The sequence below is a fragment of the Cibotium barometz genome, chromosome 60, assembly GCF_041138505.1.
Source record: "Cibotium barometz isolate CiBa-2024 chromosome 60, ASM4113850v1, whole genome shotgun sequence".
NCBI lineage: Eukaryota > Viridiplantae > Streptophyta > Polypodiopsida > Cyatheales > Cibotiaceae > Cibotium > Cibotium barometz.
The window spans coordinates 5,363,560-5,373,200 of NC_141105.1; positions in this window are offsets into that span (position 1 = coordinate 5,363,560).

The window sequence follows — 9,641 nt, forward strand, 5'->3', positions numbered from 1 at the left end:
GTTCAGTAGGAAGAGATTCTGCATCTCCCATGGCTTGATCCTGTGCAGCTTTCCTCTTGGTGAAAGCAGCTTGCTTGATCTTAGAGTTAAGGAGATGAGAGACCCTGAAATTATTTATGGCAGTTTTGAAATCTTTGAGCAGCTTGTTCTTCCAAGTCTTCATGGTGTTTTCCCATAAAGCGTGTGGGCTGTCCATGAGTTCCAAAGCAGCCATGAGGTTCAGGATTTCCTGGAGACTGGCTTCAAAAGTGGAGGCATAAGCATCCAGCTTCTTTTCTTGATTCTCTACCAGCTTTGCTTGGGCTTCAATGAGGACTTCCAAGCAGCTGCTCCTGTAATTTTTACAAAGATCTTGTAGAGTTTGATTGAGAAAGGCCTGTCCTTGTTCATCTTGCACAGTAAGGCGGGGTGGTTTGAGTCGAAGACTGTTAGGTACGGTGCCTTCTTCTCTTTGCTCTCTAAGCTTTTTGAGGTAAGCTTGACTTTTCTCAAAAGCTAAAAACATCTTCTTGTACTCCTCGATAGACTTCTTCAAGAAATCTTTAAGGTGAGAAGGTTGAGCGATGGGAAGAGTAGGCAGAGCAAAAAGGTCATCATAGGATGATGATGAAGCACCAAGTGTACATCATAGGATGATGATGAAGCACCAAGTGTAAACCTGTATTGGTTTTGTGCATTAGCAGTATCTGTAGAATCATCCATTCTCCGCTTAGCACGTTCTCTTTCTCCACTAGCAAATTGAAACGCTCCCTGGCTGGTAGAAGGGTTGTCTTGACCTTCGTTTGCTGCCTCTGGGATAGTGTTCAAAAGCACCATGATAGCAAAGGTTTAGGGTTTAGGGGTTTTTTCAGGTGTGCGGTTGTGGAGTGATAAAGATAAATAACCGGTAGCTGTGGCAGCTAAAAGTACCTGCGGCAGCAAAAAATAAATTTTTCGGGGGGCCGGTTACGTGATAGTCAAGTGAAGTGTATGTAAGATATGGTGTTGAGGTGTGAATAGTATGAACTTAAGATGGCCACGCACTATGACCAAGAAGTCCAAAATCCCACCTCACGAGGACAACAGCTAGCCGAAAAATACGACCAGTTGCCCACGCAAACTAAAGGCTAAGATGTGGGGACAACAACTTGCCGCAAAAGAACGACTAGTTGTCCACCAAACCAAAGGCTAAGACGTGGGGACAACAACTTGCCGCAAAAGAACGACTAGTTGCCCTCAAAAATAAAGGTAAGGGGAAGGGAAGGTGCATCAATCGAAATGACACTTAGCATGGATCTGGTTGATTGACCTTGCTGGTCTTCAATGGATGAGTCCATGGCTCCTTATATGGATCTGTTGGTTGATCTTGCTGATCTTCAACGAGAGTCCATCTTGTTAAGTGATTATATTGCCAAGTATTATGGGCTAGGAACTATCGAAACGGCTCCTGAGCGTTCTAGTTGCCAATGATGCCATAGATACTCTGATGAAGGAATGATGGGAAATTAAGAATCAATTGGATAAATTGGAAGATGGTGATCAATGATACTATGGTTTTATTAAAGGATTGTTTTAAACTGGTTGAATCTGGTTGAAAAAAGGCAATTTCATATTGGGTGTGTGAGTGGTGTGACTAGTTTTATTTTGCATGAACATCCGGCTAGGGGGCCTTGGAACTCTTTTCCTTGGTACCCGGGACAAAACCTAACCAAATTTTTAATTGGATCCCATCACTACAGTGGTTGGGCGGTTGGCTAACCCATGGGATCGGATGGGGTTAGGCTGGACTGATGGATCCGTAAAATCGAGACTCAAACTTTTGTTTTTACGATAGAAAAAAAAATAAATCCCGGACAGTAACTGCTCTATGGATAGGAATCAACGGCTGTGCCTCTTGAATGGGGAAAAAAGCGTTGATCCCAATGATCCAAGTACAAGTTTCTTCCTTGAACTGATTAAGTATCTTATAGATGTAATTGGATCATCTCGATCAGAAATGATCTTGACTACGTTAGAGTAAAAAGTTATCCTGGTGGAATCGCCCGTGCTTTCCGGTAAAGGAAGTTTTTTCGGGTTCGGTTTTGGAACAACTGACGGATTAGTCTCTTATCCGGATATCCGTGGGCGAGGCCCCGAGTGTGGGACCCCTGTCCCGCGCGAGAAGCGCTACTTCCGCTGCCAGTACCCCGAATCCGTTGCTCGGTGGGAACAGGGATCTTACAGTTGGTAATGTAAGATTCCTCCCCCAACCCCCTTTTTGATGTCTAGTATATTCTCCTGTAATCAATTCCCTTTTCTGAAATATAGGAGATCTTGTTTGTGGTTGTTTTAACCTAGAGAGAGAAAATATTCTAGAGAGAGAATATTCAGATTTTGAATATTTTTGGATAGAAAAATATCTCTTATAATTCAGATGAGTTCCCCTGAAACAGAAATTTAAAAAAAATTTCCAATGTGCAATTGGAATTAATTGGAAATAGGTATAAAGAACCTTAGCCTAAGGGTCTAGATTTTCATAAATCTTTAGACTATGGTCCAATTAAGGTTCCTATGGGCCAATAGCATCAATCCATGTGTAGGGAGGAGATAAATCCAAATTGTAAAAGAAGATACCCAAAAATGAGTAAATGCTCACATAAGATGAAGAGTTGAAAATGTACAAGGTTTATTAGTAAATAAACACATATGTAAGGAAGGGGAGTTCTTTAAAGGAGGTGCATATTTCACATAAGATGAAGAGTTGAAAATGTACAAGGTTTATTAGTAAATAAACACATATGTAAGGAAGGGGAGTTCTTTAAAGGAGGTGCATATTTCACATAAGATGAAGAGTTGAAAATGTACAAGGTTTATTAGTAAATAAACACATATGTAAGGAAGGGGAGTTCTTTAAAGGAGGTGCATATTTCACATAAGATGAAGAGTTGAAAATGTACAAGGCTTATTAGTAAAAAAACTATGACACATGTGTAAGGAAGAGGAGTTCTTTAAAGGAGGTGCATATTTCACATAAGATGAAGAGTTGAAAATGTACAAGGATTATTAGTAAAAAAACTATGAGCAATACAATTTTGACACATATGTAAGGAAGGGGAATTCTTTAAAGGAGGTGCATATTTCACATGCTTGAATGAGTTTTAAACTCATAAAAATTGAGATATTTCATCTCTCCTCTCTCCTCATTCAAGTCTAGTTCCAAAAAGTTAGCTTAACTGACCTAAAAATGGTCAAAAAGTGACCAAACTGACTTGGAAAATTCTAGAATCAGTTTGTTTGGTTAGGAGCTCAAATTTTCCTATAAATAGAAGCCTCCCCTTGTTGAAAAAAAACATAGTCTCTTATGCCTTGTTACTCTACTCTACCTAAGCCAAAACACATAGTCTCTTATGCTTTGTTACTCTACTCCACCTAAGCCAAAATATATAGTCTCTTATGCTTGTTACTCTACTCCACCTAAGCCAAATTAGATAGAGTCTTATGCTTTATTACTCTACTCCACCTAAGCCAAAATATAGAGTGTCTTAGGCATTGTTACTCTACTCTACCTAAGCCAAGAACTGTGAATTCTTTAATAATTCACTAGTTTTTGATACTTCTCTCTTTCTTCAATCCCCATTGGTGGCTCCATCAACACACTAAACCAATTGATTGGTTGGGGGCCTCTACCGTGAATAAAGAATCAAGCAAATCATAAGGTAAGTATATTGAATTTTGATCTTTTCTATGATTTCTCAATGATTCTCTCTTCTCAACCCCTCTCAAGCTTGAGAAGTTTAATTGGTATGGTTTTTTTAAATGCTATTGAAGTAAATTGGTGAATAGTAGTGAAGAGTTACATAATTTAATAAATGCTATAGAAGTTAATTTCCACTTATATTTAAATTCTAATGGTTTTTTATAATTTCTCTCTCTCACTCAAGAAATGGTCATACTCATGACCCATTCTCAATCCAAATGAAGCTTTTCATAAAGCTTTTCCTTAATCCAAGATTAAGCTATGCTTGAGGCCAAATTAATGGCTTTTGCTATGCTTTTAGTTTATGCACATTGATGATTCAATCCATTATGGATTGATGACCCAATTAGAGACCATTCTAATTGTTTTCTTAATGACCCAATTAGAGACCATTCTAATTGTTTTCTTAATGATCCAATTAGAGACCATTATGGATTGATGATCCAATTAGAGACCATTCTAATTATTTCTTTAATAATGAGCTTTATCCCTTAGAAAAAAAATTGAGATTTATCAGTCATAGTAGCGGAGCTATGGCAAAATTTTTATAGAAATCACGCATAAAATAAATTCATTCAAAGCATAAAAAGAGGACTTCCTACCATATCCTAGGAACTATCATCCTAGATTAATTAAAAGAATATTATTATGCATGGAGATATGGATGTTTGCATGTAGATGTAGAGGTATGGATGTGAGTGTGAATGTGGAGGTGGATGTATGCATGTAGATGTAGATGTATAGATGTAGATGTAGATGTGGAGGTGGGTGGATGCATGAAGATGTAGATGTATAGATGTAGATGAGAATGGAGATGTGGATGTATATATGTAGATGTAGATGTATAGATGTAGATGTGAATAGAGATATGGATGTATACATGTAGATGTAGATGTATAGATGTAGATGGGAATGGAGATGTGGATGTATACGTAGATGTAGATGTATAGATGTAGATGTGAATGGAGATGTGGATGTATGCATGTAGATGTAGGTGTATAGACGTAGATGTGGATGTAGAGGTGGATGTATGCATGTAGATGTAGATGTATAGATGTGGATGTGAATGTGGAGTGGATGTATGCATGTAGATGTAGATGTATGGAGGTGAATGAGAATATGGATGTGGATGTATGCATAGGGATGTAGATGTATGCATGTAGATGTGAATGCACGCATATAGTTGTGGATGTATGGATGTGAATATACGATTGTGATGTGAGGGAATCTGAAGTGATGAGATGGAAATGAGGTGATGGGATGAGTATACATATAAATGGAATATGGAATAAGTAATGTAGATTGAGGAGGGATAATGTGGAAAAATGAAAGTTAAAATAGAAATTGTATTGTAAACTGTTTGTAAATGCTGTTTGTAAATGATTGTTTTATGTCAAGAATGCTGGGGGGAGCATTTTGACCGTCTTGTGATTAAGGTCGTGATGAGAAAGTTGCAACTGCTGACGGGGAGTCAATGAAGGACGTCTCGCGTAGCAAGGTCGGCCGAGGTCTTGACCCAGCCTCGGTGCGATTAAAATGGTGAGCTTCCGGTACGGTGGATGAGGGGCCAAGGAAGCGGCCTATGCGTGAAGCGCTAGGTTACCTGCGAAGGATCCTAGAGGGTGCTGACCATACGGTGCTCGGGCTCTGGGTTGCCTAGGATACCCACGCGTGCGTCGAGGAAGATATTGGAACAGAGTTGGAGTTGTTTTCTGAAATCGAGCATGGATCTGGTTGATTGACCTTGCTGGTCTTCAATGGATGAGTCCATGGCTCCTTATATGGATCTGTTGGTTGATCTTGCTGATCTTCAATGAGAGTCCATCTTGTTAAGTGATTATATTGCCAAGTATTATGGGCTAGGAACTATCGAAACGGCTCCTGAGCGTTCTAGTTGCCAATGATGCCATAGATACTCTGATGAAGGAATGATGGAAAAATTGAGAATCAACTGGATAAATTGGAAGATGGTGATCAATGATACTATGGTTTTATTAAAGGATTGTTTTAAACTGGTTGAATCTGGTTGAAAAAGGCAATTTCATATTGGGTGTGTGAGTGGTGTGACTAGTTTTATTTTGCATGAACATCCGGCTAGGGGGCCTTGGAACTCTTTTCCTTGGTACCCGGGACAAAACCTAACCAAATTTTTAATTGGATCCCATCACTACAGTGGTTGGGCGGTTGGCTAACCCATGGGATTGGATGGGGTTAGGCTGGACTGATGGATCCGTAAATCGAGACTCAAACTTTTGTTTTTACGATAGAAAAAAAAAATCCCGGACAGAAACTGTTCTATGGATAGGAATCAACGGCTGTGCCTCTTGAATGGGGAAAAAAGCGTTGATCCCAATGATCCAAGTGCAAGTTTCTTCCTTGAACTGACTAAGTATCTTATAGATGTAATCGGATCATCTCGATCAGAAATGATCTTGACTACGTTAGAGTAAAAAGTTATCCTGGTGGAATCGCCCGTGCTTTCCGATAAAGGAAGTTTTTCCGGGTTCGGCTTTGGAACAACCGACGGATTAGTCTCTTATCCGGATATCCGTGGCCGAGGCCCCGAGTGTGGGACCCCTGTCCCGCGCGAGAAGCGCTACTTCCGCTGCCAGTACCCCGAATCCGTTGCTCGGTGGGAGCAGGGATCTTACAGTTGACTGTAAGATCTTACAGTTGACTGTAAGATCCCTGCTCCCACCGAGCAACGGATTCGGGGTACTGGCAGCGGAAGTAGCGCTTCTCGCGCGGGACAGGGGTCCCACACTCGGGGCCTCGCCCACGGATATCCGGATAAGAGACTAATCCGTCGTTGTTCCAAAACCGAACCCGGAAAAACTTCCTTTACCGGAAAGCACGGGCGATTCCACCAGGATAACTTTTTACTCTAACGTAGTCAAGATCATTTCTGATCGAGATGATCCGATTACATCTATAAGATACTTAGTCAGTTCAAGGAAGAAACTTGCACTTGGATCATTGGGATCAACGCTTTTTTCCCCATTCAAGAGGCATAGCCGTTGATTCCTATCCATAGAACAGTTTCTGTCCGGGATTTTTTTTTTTCCTATCGTAAAAAGAAAAGTTTGAGTCTCGATTTACGGATCCATCAGTCCAGCCTAACCCCATCCAATCCCATGGGTTAGCCAACCGCCCAACCACTGTAGTGATGGGATCCAATTAAAATTTGGTTAGGTTTTGTCCCGGGTACCAAGGAAAAGAGTTCCAAGGCCCCTAGCCGGATGTTCATGCAAAATAAAACTAGTCACACCACTCACACACCCAATATGAAATTGCCTTTTTCAACCAGATTCAACCAATTTAAAACAATCCTTTATAAAACCATAGTATCATTGATCACCATCTTCCAATTTATCCAATTGATTCTTAACTTCCCATCATTCCTTCATCAGAGTATCTATGGCATCATTGGCAACTAGAACGCTCAGGAGCCGTTTCGATAGTTCCTAGCCCATAATACTTGGCAATATAATCACTTAACAAGATGGACTCTCGTTGAAGATCAGCAAGATCAACCAACAGATCCATATAAGGAGCCATGGACTCATCCATTGAAGACCAGCAAGGTCAATCAACCAGATCCATGCTCGATTTCAGAAAACAACTCCAACTCTGTTCCAATATCTTCCTCGACGCACGCGTGGGTATCCTAGGCAACCCAGAGCCCGAGCACCGTATGGTCAGCACCCTCTAGGATCCTTCGCAGGTAACCTAGCGCTTCACGCATAGGCCGCTTCCTTGGCCCCTCATCCACCGTACCGGAAGCTCACCATTTTAATCGCACCGAGGCTGGTCAAGACCTCGGCCGACCTTGCTACGCGAGACGTCCTTCATTGACTCCCCGTCAGCAGTTGCAACTTTACCATCACGACTTTAATCACAAGACGGTCAAAATGCTCCCCCCAGCATTCTTGACATAAAACAATCATTTACAAACAGCATTTACAAACAGTATTTACAAACAGTTTACAACACAATTTCTATTTTAACTTTCATTTTTCCACATTATCCTTCATCAATCTACATTACTTATTCTATATTCCATTTATATGTATACTCATCCCCTCACATCATTTCTATCACATCACTTCAGATTCCCTCACATCGCATATCGTATATTCACATCCATACATCCACATCTATATGCGTACATTCACATCGACATGCATACATCTACATCTCTATGCATACATCCACATCCACATTCACATTCACCTCCATACATCTACATCTACATGCATACATCCACATCTCCATTCACATCTACATCTATACATCTACATCTACATGCATCCATCCACCTCCACATCCACATCTACATCTATACATCTACATCTACATGCATACATCCATATCTCCATTCCCATCTACATCTATACATCTACATCTACATGCATCCATCTATCTCCACATCCACATCCACATCTATACATCTACATCTACATGTATACATCCACATCCACATCTATACATCTACATCTACATGCATACATCCACATCTCCATTCACATCTACATCTATACATCTACATCTACATGCATCCATCCACCTCCACATCCACTTCTACATCTATACATCTACATCTACATGCAAACATCCACATCTCCATGCATAATAAAATTCTTTTAATTAATCTAGGATGATAGTTCCTAGAATATGGTAGGAAGTCCTCTTTTTATGCTTTGAATGAATTTATTTTATGCGTAATTTCTATAAAAATTTTGCCATAGCTCTGCTACTATGACTGATAAATCTCAATTTTTTTTTCTAAGGGATAAAGCTCATTATTAAAGAAATAATTAGAATGGTCTCTAATTGGATCATCAATCCATAATGGTCTCTAATTGGATCATTAAGAAAATAATTAGAATGGTCTCTAATTGGGTCATCAATCCATAATGGTCTCTAATTGGATCATTAAGAAAACAATTAGAATGGTCTCTAATTGGATCATCAATCCATAATGGTCTCTAATTGGATCATTAAGAAAACAATTAGAATGGTCTCTAATTGGATCATCAATCCATAATGGTCTCTAATTGGGTCATTAAGAAAACAATTAGAATGGTCTCTAATTGGGTCATCAATCCATAATGGATTGAATCATCAATGTGCATAAACTAAAAGCATAGCAAAAGCCATTAATTTGGCCTCAAGCATAGCTTAATCTTGGATTAAGGAAAAGCTTTATGAAAAGCTTCATTTGGATTGAGAATGGGTCATGAGTATGACCATTTCTTGAGTGAGAGAGAGAATTTATAAAAACCATTAGAATTTAAATATAAGTGGAAATTAACTTCTATAGCATTTATTAAATTATGTAACTCTTCACTACTATTCACCAATTAACTTCAATAGCATTTAAAAAAAACCATACCAATTAAACTTCTCAAGCTTGAGAGGGGTTGAGAAGAGAGAATCATTGAGAAATCATAGAAAAGATCAAAATTCAATATACTTACCTTATGATTTGCTTGATTCTTTATTCACGGTAGAGGCCCCCAACCAATCAATTGGTTTAGTATGTTGATGGAGCCACCAATGGGGATTGAAGAAAGAGAGAAGTGTCAAAAACTAGTGAATTATTAAAGAATTCACAGTTCTTGGCTTAGGTGGAGTAGAGTAACAAGGCATAAGACTCTATCTAATTTGGCTTAGGTGGAGTAGAGTAACAAGGCATAAGACTCTATCTAATTTGGCTTAGGTGGAGTAGAGTAACAAGGCATAAGACTCTATCTAATTTGGCTTAGGTGGAGTAGAGTAACAAGGCATAAGACTCTATATTTTTTTTCAACAAGGGAAGGCTTCTATTTATAGGAAAATTTGAGCTCCTAACCAAACAAACTGATTCTAGAATTTTCCAAGTCAGTTTGGTCACTTTTTGACCATTTTTAGGTCAGTTAAGCTA